This window comes from Topomyia yanbarensis, chromosome 3 (genome assembly GCF_030247195.1).
Source record: "Topomyia yanbarensis strain Yona2022 chromosome 3, ASM3024719v1, whole genome shotgun sequence".
Classification (NCBI taxonomy): domain Eukaryota; kingdom Metazoa; phylum Arthropoda; class Insecta; order Diptera; family Culicidae; genus Topomyia; species Topomyia yanbarensis.
This window is the reverse complement of record NC_080672.1, coordinates 195,000,394-195,016,029: the sequence shown is the minus strand read 5'-3', so window position 1 is coordinate 195,016,029 and position 15,636 is coordinate 195,000,394. Positions and strand designations below refer to the sequence as shown.

Genomic DNA, 15,636 nt, shown 5'->3' with positions numbered 1-15,636 from the left:
CGTTTCGATCGGGTATTAAAATTCAATAGCAAGGTACAAAGTATGGGAAATCGTCCTGAATCAGCACGGGTACTGTCCCTCGGGTGGTTTATTCCCTGCAATTCGCTGAAATTTTGACCAGAGCGACCTTGCGGAAAAAACGATGCCTTCTTTTGCCTGCTCACTTCCCTGCCATGAAACCGATGATGAGCGCTTATTCCAAACGGTTAGCCGATTGAACATGACGTGCCATTATGTTTGTTCTGTGAATTGATAAGGACATCTGGATATGCAAAGGAATGTTTGGAGGAGGGCTGCTACTGGTAAATACATACCGAAAGAGAAAGTCCTTTCCGAGCATATTGATGTTGTGTTTTCTGTTGATCCATTATCACTGCGTTCTCTTGCTGGGTGATTACCATGATATTATGTTGTTGGTGTTCGATCTGAAAAAAATCATAATAAAAAATATCCGTAAATGAGTGAATTCGAGCTTTTTAAAGAAGAATAGGGTATTACATTACAATGTACTAAACACGGTACTGATCCTTTCGAAATAAAAAAAGGTAATAAAAATGTCTCACCTTGCCGCACCAACTGAATAAATAAGTCCTCCTGCACACCGCATGGTACAGTATAGTATGCTGCTGCTACTGTGTTTGAATGTGCTGTTGCTATCTTTTTTGCAGTTGGTCAATGGTCTTCTACATTTGGCTTGGATCTATTGCACTAATTGCGGTTGCTGACCAGGTTGTACCGTCGGTTGAACGTTATTGCTACCGACCTTTAGGATGATGGTCATGGTCTGGAGGAAATCTTAATTTTCTGATGTTATGGTTGAAGGTGGTTCTGCTGCTGAGCTTGCTGTGAAATGTTGGCGATAAGCACTCGAATAGTGATTGCTTGCTGCTGCTGGAATGGAATCACGAGCACTGTGGAGGCAGTGATATTTTCATGCAAGGAACTGGTAGGAACCAAGGCTGGAATATGACTTTTGTGCTTGACTCCGATTTCTCTAAATCAGGAACGCAACCGCTGGTAAAAAATAGTGGCAGACAAGTTTTAATGTGCCGATGAAATGTTTTCCGATGTGTCCATCATTCGTAAACTCCTGTTGTTCGTTTGAGCAGTAATTGCTATGTGGTCCTTTTTTGAGGGGTTGTTGGCTATTGCTGGATTTGGAGTTGTTGGTACTGCTGCGGTTGCATCGATTTAATGTTGATTGGCTGATTGCCAGATCCAGGATGTTGAGACAAGATTAGTTGAGCTGATTTGCTTTGTTCGAGTGTGCTGCAAATAATATTAATTATTTAAATTTAATTGTTTAAAACTAGAAACCATCGCACTTCCAGTAATATTTTTAAACTAACCATTCAAATTCGATATATTGAATTTCTAAACTACGAACTTACCATTCACTTACCATTCAAATTCGATATATTGAATTTCTAAACTACGAAATATTGACAGGTTGCGATGAAAAAAATACAAAAAATTGCCAATCTTGTGTTTTCTTATATTTTTTCATTGCAACCTGTCAAAATTTCGCGAGCCTCCGTGCGATATAATACCGCTGACCATTATTTCGCAAGGAAAAAGTTTGCCTTGGTGACAGCGCATAGAAAGCAGCGCCGTCTCGCGGAAGTATTATGAGACTTATCGTTTGTCGAACCGTGTCTCAGCTAACTTCATTTTTCGTTATCGTTTTCGCGAGAGCTGCGTACCGCTTACGAAATGGAAACGAAAAAAATTTACGCGAACATTTCGCGACGTTTTTTATGCATAGGTTTTGTATAGGAAATTTCATTTCGCAGGAGGTGCATACTTAGTTTATGCAACAATATCGTTATTAGTCATCAACAGTATTTTCGATACATCGTCTCTAGTGCAACGAAAAACATTTACACAGGCTCAGTTACGTGGATCAATGCGTTTTCCAGTTGCATGATTGAGTATTTTGCAAAATGTTTCTCAAAAGAAATTCGTCAAGCATTCATTAACATAACAAGTCACTCGCTGTTTACCAGAGATGCCAGGTACTTTTTTCAAATGTCTGCAATAATAATTTTAAAAGTCTGGGAAGAACAAAAAATGTCAGGAAAGCTAGTGTAGCCAAAAGCCTTTATATTCAAAAATCTGCAAATATCTGCAACCAAACTAAAAAATCTGCAAATATCTGCAACCAAACTAAAAAATCTGCAAATATCTGCGTCATCGAAAAAATCTGCAGCTTAAATTAAAAGTCTGCGAATTTGAAGACTTGTCTGCAAATCTGGCATCTCTGCTGTTTACACAAAACTCCTGGTTGCCAAAACTAGCAGACAAAACAACTTGGTAAACCGTGCAGCCAAAACCACTGATTTTCTTTCCGCGTGTCTTTATATTTAAAGCATCGTCTTTGGTTTTAGCCTAAGACAAGACATAACAATTGGCGATTTGCGGCAAAACCAAAATTAGTCATGCGACACCTATGATTCAGCTCATGAACTGGTAAAGTGATACAGTTTGCTTTTTTTCACCCGCAAGTGAGTCGTAGCTTACAACAAAAACTTAATTTTCTTCTCGGAAAAAGCTTACCACTGCCAAAATATGAATGAAACGAGTAAGAAATTTAGTTTTATTTGCAATTATTCTGAAATTACAGCCATTTGCAACTATTTGGCTCATACATTTCTTCGAAATCGACGTCAACATTTCATAAGGCATTATCTACAATATGCTCATGTTGAGTAAATGGCGTCTGAAAAATTACATCGTACTTTATATTCCCATTTATGAACTGGAGCTTGATTTAAGGACCAAACAACTCAATGCCGTGTTAAATTAACCATTTTTTCCGAATAATATAACAGATTTATTGACGTTGATGTGACGTTTATTTTGATCCCTTTCTTGGTGTTGCGATGTTTTTGTTCCCTTTTCAAGTATAGTCTTTTTCATTAAGAAAAGGGCCCATAAACAATTTTTTCCGTTTTGTTGTTTGGTGTTTATGAGCCGTTAATTTTTGAGGGGAAGTGAAAGGGAACATAAGCAAAACAAGTTATTTTGCTTATGTGCCTTTTCAATAATCCATTATTTCCCCAACAGCCAGGTTTCAGAATCGGCTTATTTAAGGTATGTATAAAGCTTTGTTAGTGTCCATTTGAAGTAAGTATTAACCGGAATTGTTTACGTTTTGTTTATCGGCCCATTTGAAATGTTCTCGTCGAAATGTATTCGGGGTATTATTGTGGTTATCAAAAATCGTTCCATAAATAAAATTCCAACTTGAAACCGAGACCCAATCAGTACCAATGTCAAACTCCTTCATATTTTGGACTACGTAGGAGATTCAGTGAAGACTATCAGAGAGAAGGATCGGCTGTGTATGATACAAAGCTGACACTTTCCTATTAACCAGATATATTCTTTCCTCGCGTGATCCGGAGTTGCATGAATTTACACCATCTCATGAAGGTTTAGCTTAACTTAGGAGAAACTGGAAATGATGTTGCGGCGGCTACGATGCTCAACAAATTACATTTTGGAACAGCACACATATAGCTCTGCGAATAATATTAGAAACCACTATGTTTTACAACCTTTTCGCAAGATGTTTACTCATCATCTTATAAAATGATGGTTTTCCATCATTTTCATAAACAATTATCAACAAATTGATCGGTGAATTGGTGTTTAAAAGTTATTTTTTTACCAATGTTTACAGAAAATATATGCACTATGACAGAACAGAATCAAATCAGCAACACTTTGCTTCCAGCGCTATCTGTGAGCGGTTTCAACGTAGAATCGCCAATAGAGGGGGTCGTTTTTGTTCCAATTTTACGTCAGAATGTTCCAGCTCCTGATTGGTTGATTCTGACTTTTTGCACCGAACGCAATATTACTGCAGGGATAGCTAAATGATGTTTGGCAGTGTTGCTATATTTATAGAAAAATAATGTAATTACTTTTGACAAATAATATTATTATCGTTGAAAGAGTAAAAATGAATAAATGAATCTAAAATTTGTCAGAAAATGGTTTCATCAAACCTTACTAAACACCCATGACATTGAAAAACGGTGCCCTTTATTAATCTCCTAGATTCAAGATACAAAATATTACAGGCATAAAATAAATTAACAAGAATCCATTTTCATTTAAAAAATAGCAACACTGTTCGGAAGATTTCAGCAGGGTGGATATCTGCGAAAAGAAGAATGTCGAATGAAAAACAAGAAGCCGATTGTCACGTCTTGTCTTAGGTTTTAGCGGTTTTAGCAACCAGGAGTTTTGTGTAAACATCGAGTGACTTGTTGTTTTAACGAATGCTTGACGAATTTCTTTTAAGAAATATTTCACAAAATACTCAATCATGCAACTCGAAAATGCAAAATGATTCACGTAATTGAGCTTGTGTAAATATTTTTCGTTGCACTAGAGAGGATATATCGAAAATACAGTTGATGAGCAATAGCAATATTGTTGCACAGTTGGCACTTTGCTGATGCCATATTGGTGTCAAACTAATGGGCCTAGCATATGTAAGAGCGAGATAATAAATTATCAGTGTTTACAGCGGCATGCGATCTCTAGTAGTTATAATCTGGGACGGGACATGCGGATAGATGTTTTCTTTTCCATTTTGTATTCTTCGTTTCCAACTCTGCTCACATACGCTTTCATTATGGTTTACATATTGCTCACGTACTTTCTCCTGGCTCACACTGGTTCAAAGTGACGTTTCTGAGCTGGATTAATTTGATACCCGCTTTTTCTCTATCAGCATGTCACATCCCTGGTTATAATCTCTTTTGGAGGAACAGCAGAAAATAAAATGCAATGTACACCAGGGATGCCAGGTACACAGATTATTCTGTGTTTTAAAGATTTTCAATATTCTTCACAAATTATTGAAACTGCACAGATATCCACTTTTCTGTTTTAATGCACAGACTAGCAGAGATTTCTAAATTGTTGACATCGCCCTCCTTTTTTTTGTCTCGAGCAAAAACTAAAAAATTCTCGAGTACTTTTTCAAATGGACGTAAGTAACAATGAGAGATTCTCTTTGAGGTCTTTCTCTTCTCTGTAATTACTCGGCCATTTCAACATTTACTACTCTACTCTTTGCATAATATTGTAGTAAAAACCGTCGGCTTTCGATATGTACTGGAAAATTAGTACAAAGTGTTGTAATGACGTCGTAATAAACGAAAGAGAAAGTAAACAAAGAGAGGCTCTCAATGTTACTTACGTCCATTTGAAAAAGTAGACAAAATTTAATTTACGTTTTCCTTAACATATGCACATATTTTTACATAGACTGAGCACAGGTTTCAAGAAATATTACCTGGTATCCCTGCCTAGAGGGTTGGCTCAGCCCTCTGTCAAGGACGACGTCTCTGTACAGCCAGCATCACTGCCATGAAAATCAAAACATTAACTTTGAATCGAATGATTAAAAGCTGTAATTAGTTACTAAATGTTGTTTTTCTGAATAATACGGTGTTAAACCATCCCACAAGATGCAAAACGTCGTGTGGAATGCTTGAATATCGTGTGTAGTGCCGAACATAATTCTTTGTTTGGGGCTTTATAGCTATAACGCCCCATATATGTAGGTCGCTGTCAAACTCCATATGATGGTATAGGGTTGCCAGGAGGCTGGGTTGGCTCATCTAGTTCAAGACGGATACAGGTGGGCACATTTTTTTCTATGTTGAGTGAGGTTGGCATTTTTCTTCGATGAAGCCATTTAAACAGGGGGATATGAATAAGAAAAGCATAAACAAATGACGTTGAGGGATTTTATGTTGAAGTTTTGTTTCGGTTCGTTCATAATTATTTTTTTATCGGTAGTATCGAGATAAAAAGTGTCTCTAAGTGTTCGAATCTGAAGATCCGAGATGAAGTTCAACCATTTCTCTCTTCATCGTGCGCCAAAGAACCAGGATTCTCGTCCGGATGTTTATGTTTATTTCCAGGGGCGTTTATGTTCGTTTCTCATCTATGGCATATCCGTAGAATACTATAAGAGTTGTGCAGGTAGGTTCTTAAGCGTTTTATCGAGCATGTGCTGTCATCTGAATGCGAATCCCCATCCAAGATTTTGTGTACAAGTTTTAGTGATGATAGCCATAGGAATCAAAAGAAAAAGTAAACACAGATACTCTCATTTGCACTTAGACCCTTTTCACATGTTTGCCCAGATGTATTAGGGTTATTTCAAGAGTGCTGATTCAAATGGACCTTAGTGACAAATGTAAACAAACTGAGTTATTTGCAGCACAGCATGTGATTACAACATAGCTAACGAATACCGAAAACCAGGATTCATTATACACAGTATTTATCAAAATAACAAGCATTATATAAAAAGTCGCAAAGTTTTCATGATCATATTTTGAAATTTTGCACTTGAGACCTTTTAAAATGAAAGGACCTATGCGCGAAATATTTCAAAACCTCTGCAACTGTTCATAGGCGCCATGCAAAAACGACGCAAGATTCATTTCATTCCATGTTTTCCCCACTGCACATAGGTACCTAGTAAAAACGTCCTAAGCATCAAAATAAAAGAAATTATTTTCTTCTGTTCATGCGACTTATTTTCGAAGTTGAATTTAATAAGTTTAATAAATTAAATGATAATTGGAAAGCTTAGTTATTCTAAAGTAACATGCCATTCGTTGGTTTTAACCACTTCCAGCCAATGATTTGTTAATATAAACTAAAGTTTCCCGCATTTTTTGTCTGCAAGACTTCTGTTAAATCCAGTGCAACTATTTACCATAGTAATGAAGAACATTCGTATTCCGGTGCTCATTTTGTCGAAAACTTTGAAGAAATTCAATATTCGTCGTAAGAGCTACCTTTGCTGAAAAAAGCCGTATGTGCAGCGTCGTATGATTCTTGGGCCCGAAAAGAAGACCTATGTGAAAGGTCCTATAATTTTCAAAAGGACGCATCATTCTAAAGCGCTTAAAAACTACATTAGCACTAAACATTTCATATTTTTAGCATTATTTACCTAAAGAGCATAGTCCTTAGACTATATTGGCATAATTGTTCCATCAAAACGCATATTTGTTCTTTAATAGGGATTTGTTTTAGGTCCATGAAACTTCAGCCTCGTTTTTCTCAGTTCGAGCTCAATGTCACTTAGGACCTTTTGAATAAGTACTCTTGATTTCTTCTAAAAGGTTGAGATTCTGCAAAATATCGCCTTTAAATCAAAAGCTGCACATTTATTACAGAGAATAAGTAAACTACCACACCAACATACATATCCTAGGAATAGATTTACCATTCATACAGGGGAAGAAAGATGTAAATTTCTCCAACCCAACCCACGATATTGCGTTAGGTTACCCATATTACTTTCTCTTATTAAATAACACTGGTAGTGTTCTTTACGCTATTCTTCAATTCTATTAAATTCAAATGTATTCAACTTTGAAACACGCGTTAACTTTGGATCTATTCACTATCATGTTTCGGTGTGATCTGAACAATAAATCCATTGCGTAGGTACTGTGTCAGTTTCAATTGAACTTTTATTTTGTAGATACCTAGGATAGGATCCGCCAGCTCTGTCTACTGTTTTTGAACCAATTCTGAACCAGCTCGTGATTGGACGAAAGTGACATTGGCAAACGTTCGGCTTGGAAACTAAAAGTACTAAAGGGCTGCTTGGAAGTGTTGTCGTATTGTGATATAAAACGTAAAACAACGTTTGTTTACCGTTTTGTTTTTTTTGGTTTTCTTGAGATTCCGCTTTCTTTCCATAACGTCCGTCTGTAATTATGAAGTGAAAGGCATTTTCTGGCAGACGAATTCAAACATATTATCTCTCTTTTCGAAGTCTAACCGAGTAACTGACTATTTAGCCTAAGTATGAACATTATTTCAACTTCATGTAAAAATTGTCTTTGTTCCAGCGCCGAGTAAATTGGGAGTATTGTCTATCGCGGGATAATATAGCATTTCGTCGAGTTGTTGCTATATGGGATACACACGAGTGCGGTCGAAACAAAAACAAACGTCAAAATGTTTTCTCACTCGCACTGATGCAAACTTGATGGGCGCGTAATTCAACGCACGGCCCTGTGGCGCATAGCTGAAAAGTCGCAATGTGGATTTAAGAAAAGATTCGCAATACTTTGGGGCAAATCGTGAGAGTTATCCTGGAAATCGCTAGTTGTTCTTCTTTTAGTATTATCGATACAGTTGAATTTTACAGTTTTTAACTGCATCAATTATCGGTGGAAATAGGAGCGTGTTATTTTCTACTGCTGTTTTCTCCGAAAAAATCACATGAAGTACTGGAACAAACCTAAACACCTATACAAACTAAACAAAAATTAAGCCTTGCAAAAAAAGTAGTTTTAGAATATTTAAACCAAATGCGAACAGAGAAGATTGATCTTGTGAATGAGGTTGCTCGACTCAGAAAACAACTTACAAAAATTAAGAGCATGGAAATATTTTTCGTAATGGCCAACAACAAATCTCGACAAACATATGATTACGGCCTAAAAGCCAACTGTCAAAATCTACTTTGAATGGAAATTCCGGACAAACCGTTACACGCCAATCACAGATGTTGGTAGTAAATGAAAGAGAAAAGTTTTATCTTTCATAAACTGTTGTGAACTGTGTTCGACTAGTAACGGTTTGTCTAGAATTTCCATTCAAAGTGGATTTTGACAGTTGGCTTTTAGGCCGTAATCATATGTTTGTCGAGAAATATATATTATTTTGCTTTGCTGTATTCCGATGGAAGACCCGTAATGATCATTTAAATGCGGATATAAAGACTAAATCATTGATTTTTCCCGGAGCGTGAAATTGATACATAATATAGAATATTTTAATCAGAACAATTTAAGTTTTGGACACGACTGTAACAAAACAAATATTTTGGCAACATTGGTCGAGTGGGGGTATGTCGTTTTCAGCAGGGATTAGCAAAAAATAAGAAGAAGCCAGCTGGCGGATCCTATCCTAGGTAGATACCAACAACGATAATTGTAACTGGTATACTGCCGTTATAAGCATATTTGTCCCATATTATATGGGATTCCCTATATAAATGGGACAATTATGCGTAGAACGGCAGTATATGCGGTATACATAATTGTACTACAGCTGTGATTATCGATAGTTGGTAAAATGACACTGATACCAGCATACGCTTAAATATTTGTAATACCTCCAGGCAGTGCTATAGACTTGGTAGTAAATTCCGTTTCAAACATGACTTATGTCAACGGACCTCGCAGCTTATGTATGACAGATAGGATAATAATGTAGTATGTAATGTAGTAATCTTACTATTACAATGAATCCTTATTGGTTGGGGCTTTATTATTCGGTGATTACCTTATGAGACTCTAATCAGAATCTTGCAGTACTATCAATAGTTGTCAAATTCTCAGTGCTGATAGACATTATACATTCATAACTTTTCGATTTTCGTTTTGAACTGTCACAAACAAATTAACTGCTTCGATATAGAACTACCACAAGGAGAAATAATCGAAATATAAGATAAGAAAAAAATCGATGTTTATTGTTTTCGGTCGAAATTGCGCTCCACAATGTAACGTTGGATCAATAATAGACCTTTCTTGTCAAAAAATTTTATATACTGAAATGCTTCATTTTCCAATTCCAAATCGATACTGCATTTAGTCGCGGTGATTTGGTGCCTCTAACTATTGAAAAAATCAAAAATACTTCGAAGTGCTCATTTGACCCCACATTCTCATAAGCTATCTTGCCTCATTTCCCCACATTTATACACCATTTGAATGAATTCCCAGTGGGGAATATAAAATGAAGCAACGAGGACGCTAGCTTAACTGTTATATCAGTAAATCTGCAGATTTTTTATATAAGTTGCAGATTGTTTGCAGAATGTTAATATTTCGCAGCATAAAGCCTATAACAGAAAATATCAACTAATTTTCGATGATTTTAAATATCATTACATAACTTTTCTGTTTCAAATATCTTGCAGACTTTGACGATTATGTGCAGACTTTTTAAACTTCGACCGTATAGTATTGTATAAATTTTCCTGGCATCCCTGGCTGTTTTGAACTAAATGAACTCTGTACTTTGTTTTGTTTATATCAATAGAGCATTGCGTGCAAATGGATAACCTCGTTTTTTGACAGTTCTGAGAGCTTCTTTATATGAACTAAGAACATAGTTTGAATCGCTAGTAAATGTCAACACTTTGTAAACAAGCTAGCTGAACTGTTATTTTGTCCTTCGATGTCGTTATCGTGGAATGTTTCATTGTGCAGATCCGGGAAACAGATATGCAAATTAGAGAAAACTATATTATATTAATTAAATTCATCAATCTTTGAAGAAAAGTTGTTCTGCTTTTGAAGTGAGATTATTTCCTCAAGGTGTAGTTACAACATATCTGGGTAAGTAGTAAACTCTATCGACATATTAAATTTCTCATCGAATGATTTCCACCCACTGCAGACTAAGGCATCAACTCGATCCCGTTTCAATGATCATATATTTGCTGGTACAGGATCAGCAAGAAGCAGTACAATTATTTAAGTAAAGGGACGTGATGTGACTTATTACGGCTATCATCGGGTACTTGTGCTTTCGATGTGCACACTGAAAGACAGTAACAGCCCATACAAGAAAACCTTTGGATAGTCGATTTAAGTTATAACGTTCAAAGAAATTCCGGTACAACATAGAAAAAGTGAATTAGATTGCCTGATTCCAACCAAAGATTTGGTATAAATAGATGGATTCGAGATTTGAACAAGGAGAATTTTTAGTGTCAGTAGGATTTCATCCTTTCCCCTCGAATTTGTCGTGTACCCTGGAATCAACTGCGCAGTACACCGAAACTGAACTGAACGTCAAATGTTGTACAGAAGGATCAGGCGAGGTAAATTGAATTGTCACTTCCGATTGATTGGAAGTTTAGGTTGCACATGGGATGAAAATAAATAATATAACATCTTGTTTGATTGATTATATCGTAACACGACCAAAGCGGGTTGGAGGACAAACCTATGCGGGTCTGTTATTTTGGGAACTGAGATCGCCGATGCGTTAACTATTCCGACTACAAATCTCTTGAGTTGTGATATCAAGGAGATTCTGCTGTTCATACATATCTCATGGAATTGTGGATTGAAATAATCATCTGTTACCAAGACTGTCTACGGTGTTATCAATCGATTTTTTTCAGTAAACAGTTCTGGAAGAAAGGTGAAATATGGATAAAGGCCGCTAGTACCAAGTACGTATACTGCCTCTATACGCATAACTGTCCCCTGTGCCATGGGATTCCCTATACACATGGGACAATTATGCGTATAGCGGCAGTATAGTAACAGCAAATGAAAAATATATTTGTATTTGGTTATAGTGTTAATGCACCCTCAAATTTCTTCTGTAATAAACTACTATAAACTTGTCGAGCAGTTTTTCAATAAGCCTTATTGTCAGCCCGGTTCATATGCCGCCTGCCGGTTATGATGAGTTTATGAGCATAAAAAAATAACTTACTAGTAACGTGCTGCGAGTTCTACTTTAATCATTCTGAATAGTTTGATAAATCGATTCTTCGATCGTATAAAAGTTGACCTAGTCAGACCAATGTGGTGTCTTCGACCGAACACCTGTAGTTCCTCGCTTGGGCTTAACATGGGTTCCACCAGAAATACGTGAGTGGCTTCGATGAAATTAAGTCTTTTGGAACCGGCATTCAACTGAAGTAACATACAGGTGCTCTCGTTGTTATAGCCTTTGAACTCTGACACATTTTTGAAACTTGATTGATTGGATGTGATTGCAAGTTCTTGTAGGTCCCATGCCAACATCATCAGAATTGGATCCCAGTAAGACAAAATTTTGAGAATTACCCCGCACGTTGATATGCTCTGAGCTGTCGGATTAGGAACAAGTAATATATGCAGAAAGGTGTGAAGGGATTTTCACGATGTTTTTGATGATTTAAAAAAATAACTCACTCGGCATCCCGCTGTCAGTGAAGTCAGGTCACGCAGCTGACCTTGTGTCCCTGATGCGCACAATGCGTATAATCTCCGGAGCACAAACTATACAAAAGTGGTACCCGCACTGCAGCATTGCGTACTTCGACGAAGCATTCCGATCCGACATATCGGGCAGAAATCTATTTCTTCAGTTTTTCAATGCTACACTGCTGCAGGTACTTTAGTGTACATTTTAGCCGAATGAATTTCTGTTGCGGATTTGTCTTCAGCATCTGCATATCCTCAAATGTATCATCTATCTTTCAGTGCTTCACTTGCATGATAGTCTCGTGGGTGTTTTTCCAGATACTCCACGGTCATCACCTGCAACCGGGGACAGCATACGTTCAACTCTCCATAGATTGTAGCCGTGTAGTTGAGTTCAACCCAGTATTTGGAGTGGCGATAATCGCAAATCAGTGTCATGTATATAGGGAATCCCATAGAACAGAGGACTGACTTGTGATTATGGGCAGTGGAGTACTCTTTGAACTCAGCTTCAATGCGATCGAAGGGCAGATACAGATCCTCAGTTTCGGTGATGGCCCCTTCGAAACGTTCCTTTTTTGAAAATGAAGGTTTGCACAAAAGTAATCGATCACCTCGAAAGCTTTTTTTTAAAAGGCACGCTATTTTTTAACCTTCTCCAACCAAATGGTAACCGAATAATATAACCCTCACACGATATGAATTTCTTCTGCCATGTAGAAAGTGTTTTACAGTGTCATGATCGATACGATAGATCACATTTCACAAAAGCCCATCAAATTTGTTGTCCAGATGATTCTAAATTTGCCGTACTATTCCGATCCTGGGATCAATTTCCTTCAACGTTCTGGATGGTGCTCAAGTAGGTATCTACGTACTTCTACTCCAGTTTGGCACATTGCTCCACGAAATCAACTATCTCTTCCACAGTAGTCTTAACACCAATTTCCTTCCTCAGATTTACATCAAGCAAATTCCAGAGAGCATGAATCTGTACAAGTTTATCGGTACTTCTCATGCCCTGTTAATTCTTCACCCAGCGCTGCATCGATTTCTAGATCTTGATGGCCTAATCACAACTACTGCCATCCCATTAATGCTGGATACAACGGAGCGTTTTTGGTAATAAAATATGAATAACGTCTTGTTAGTAAGTTGTAGTCAGTAAAGCATTCTTTGAGTGCTCCATGCGATAGCAAAATGTTTGCAAGTCTAACCTCCGTCAGCGTAGAAATTTCCAGCAGGTCAAGAACGGCGGTTTAGGCGTTTACAATATAAACCAACTCTTTGCCGTAGCCAGTGGAAGTGGGTAACGATGCGTCTACTTCCGCCAGATGTGGCAGTTGTTGTACGGCACATAGTCCAAGAAAGATTTAATATGTACGTAATAATACTTTTCTTGATCGGCATCCTAATGACGGTAATACGATACACAGCATATTCCTAGGCATATTCCGTGATGGACCGAAATTAATATTAAAAAGCCAAATTTGACAGCGAAATGTTCATTAAGTTTGTTTACAGTTGCGTTGCGATTCACCACTTCATTTACAGTGCTGCCAAAAAAATAATCAAAAATAAGCAAAGCAGTGCTGCCAAAACTGATATTTCAGGTCTCACCATTCTTGATTTGGTGAAAATAATATTCAACATTCTTGCATTTTACAATTTTCAAAAAATCGTGTAAAATCCAGGAATGGTAAAAAAAGCTCATTTCAGCGTAAATGCTCTTAGAAATGCGAAATCTGTCGATCTAAAATATAAAAAATGGGGGTTAGGTCCGACAAGAAAGGTCTATTCCAACTCAATCGGATTCATAATCGGTTGTTGCATTTGAACTGGAATCCATGCACTCAAAAAATGTAAACGTTATGCCTATTGATTTTACACGTAGATTTTTGCATTTAGCGGAGGCAGATAGACACTATTTGCGGCCACATAAACCTAATGTGTGTATTTACAGGAAATATTAATCTTATATTCACATTTCATAACTATAAGACACATAAAACTCAATTCTATAACAATACGCACATATAACTTAGGTGTGTGCATACATAGTTTATACAGTTGACACATAGAAGGTATATGTGCGCGTGTTAACATTAGCATTTCTTTTTCATATAGATTTTAAGTGGTTTGAAGCAAATAGAATTAACGTTTGGATTTTTTTCGGTGACTGACTCCATTCAGGATTCCGAATAATATTCTGAATGGTTTGATTGAAAAATGGTTACAGGGTGCGTCCGATCTGGAAAGGTAATGGCTATAGGCAATGCATTTGCCGGAATTACACCACTTGACACGTGAGCATTTTAGGAGGAGACAAATAGTTCCCGTTATGCACGTCGCCGAATTATGGGAACTGATTAATCGCCCGCAAAATATTCAAAATAAAACTGAAAACCAGAAAAAAATCAATAATTGAATACTGCACCACAGAGAACAGACGTCCATCTTCAGCATTCAACTTGTGTAAAATCTCTAACGGTTTCGAAGGTAGTTTGGATATCTAAACCAGGTGCGCTACTGTCGTCATGTTTTTTTGTGGCTGAGTGCGACAGAATTGACAGCGGTTATTCCTCTACCCAGTCAAACTACTCCGGAACCGATTCGGACTTCCAGCATGAATTCCAGCTTAAATGCGTCAACCGATAGAGTCGGAATCGGTTGTTTTCTTTGAGCTAGATTCCATGCTGAATCCATACAGGATTTCGAACCGGTTTCGGAATCGATTTGACGGATAGTAGGGATAGGTTGGTGTGGCGGCGCTAGTGTTTTTCGTATATTAATTCAAATATTTGCACACGTTTTTTTAAATATTTTTGTTCGATCATGGATGTCTGTTCTCTGTGACTGCACCGCGACGATATAGAAGGAAAAATTACAGTTTACATGTTTTTGACATTTAAATGCGATTCGAACGAAGTTTCTCGCATTGTGGTCAAATGAAAAATCCAAGTCCGTGTAAACAAGCTCTCTAAACTGTCAAAAAAGTGAGGTTAAGCATTTTCATGCATTGCTCTATAAAATTTGACAGTTGAAATTCACTCAGTTTCATTAAATTCAATAATGAACGTTATACCGCAATTCACCACTTCATTTCCAGTGTTGCCGATAACTTAATCTGAAATATGTTAAACAGTGCTGCCGAAACGAATATTTCGTGTCCCACTATTCTTGCATTGGTGAAAAAAATATTCAACATTCTTGCATTCTTTAATTTTTAAAAATCATAACAAAATCAGGAAAAGTTTTAAAAATATCTTTTCAACGGATTTGTTCTTAAAAATGTGAACTCTTTTGATAAAAATTAAGAAAAATAGGGGTTAGGTCTGACAAGAAAGGTCTATTCCGACGAAACCACTGCCGCTCTCGCCAAGTTTGATCACCGTAATAAGTGCGACGTCAGCGGTATAGTGCCAGGATTAGTCGAGAACAGTGCCAGGACTGACTTGCCAAGAGCTACAAGATTAAATAGCAATGCTTTTTTAAAGTGACCATAGTATAACGTAGAGGCTTTAGCCCGATGATTTATTCAGCAGAATAATACTACGTTCACACTACGAGTTAAAACGTGTTTTAACGCTATCTTGATGACATTTTTCTTGTTGCTAATTATTATAACATGTTTTAA

At 37.1% G+C, this 15,636-nt stretch overlaps 1 long non-coding RNA gene across 1 annotated transcript; it reads left to right on the top strand.

Annotated features, from left to right (window-relative positions):
• The first annotated feature begins 10,099 nt into the window (after nt 1-10,099).
• Nucleotides 10,100-11,431, top strand: LOC131688786 (uncharacterized). Its single transcript, XR_009305303.1, has 2 exons — nt 10,100-10,409; nt 10,471-11,431. It is a non-coding gene; the product is annotated as an uncharacterized LOC131688786 (long non-coding RNA).
• Nucleotides 11,432-15,636: the final 4,205 nt, after the last annotated feature.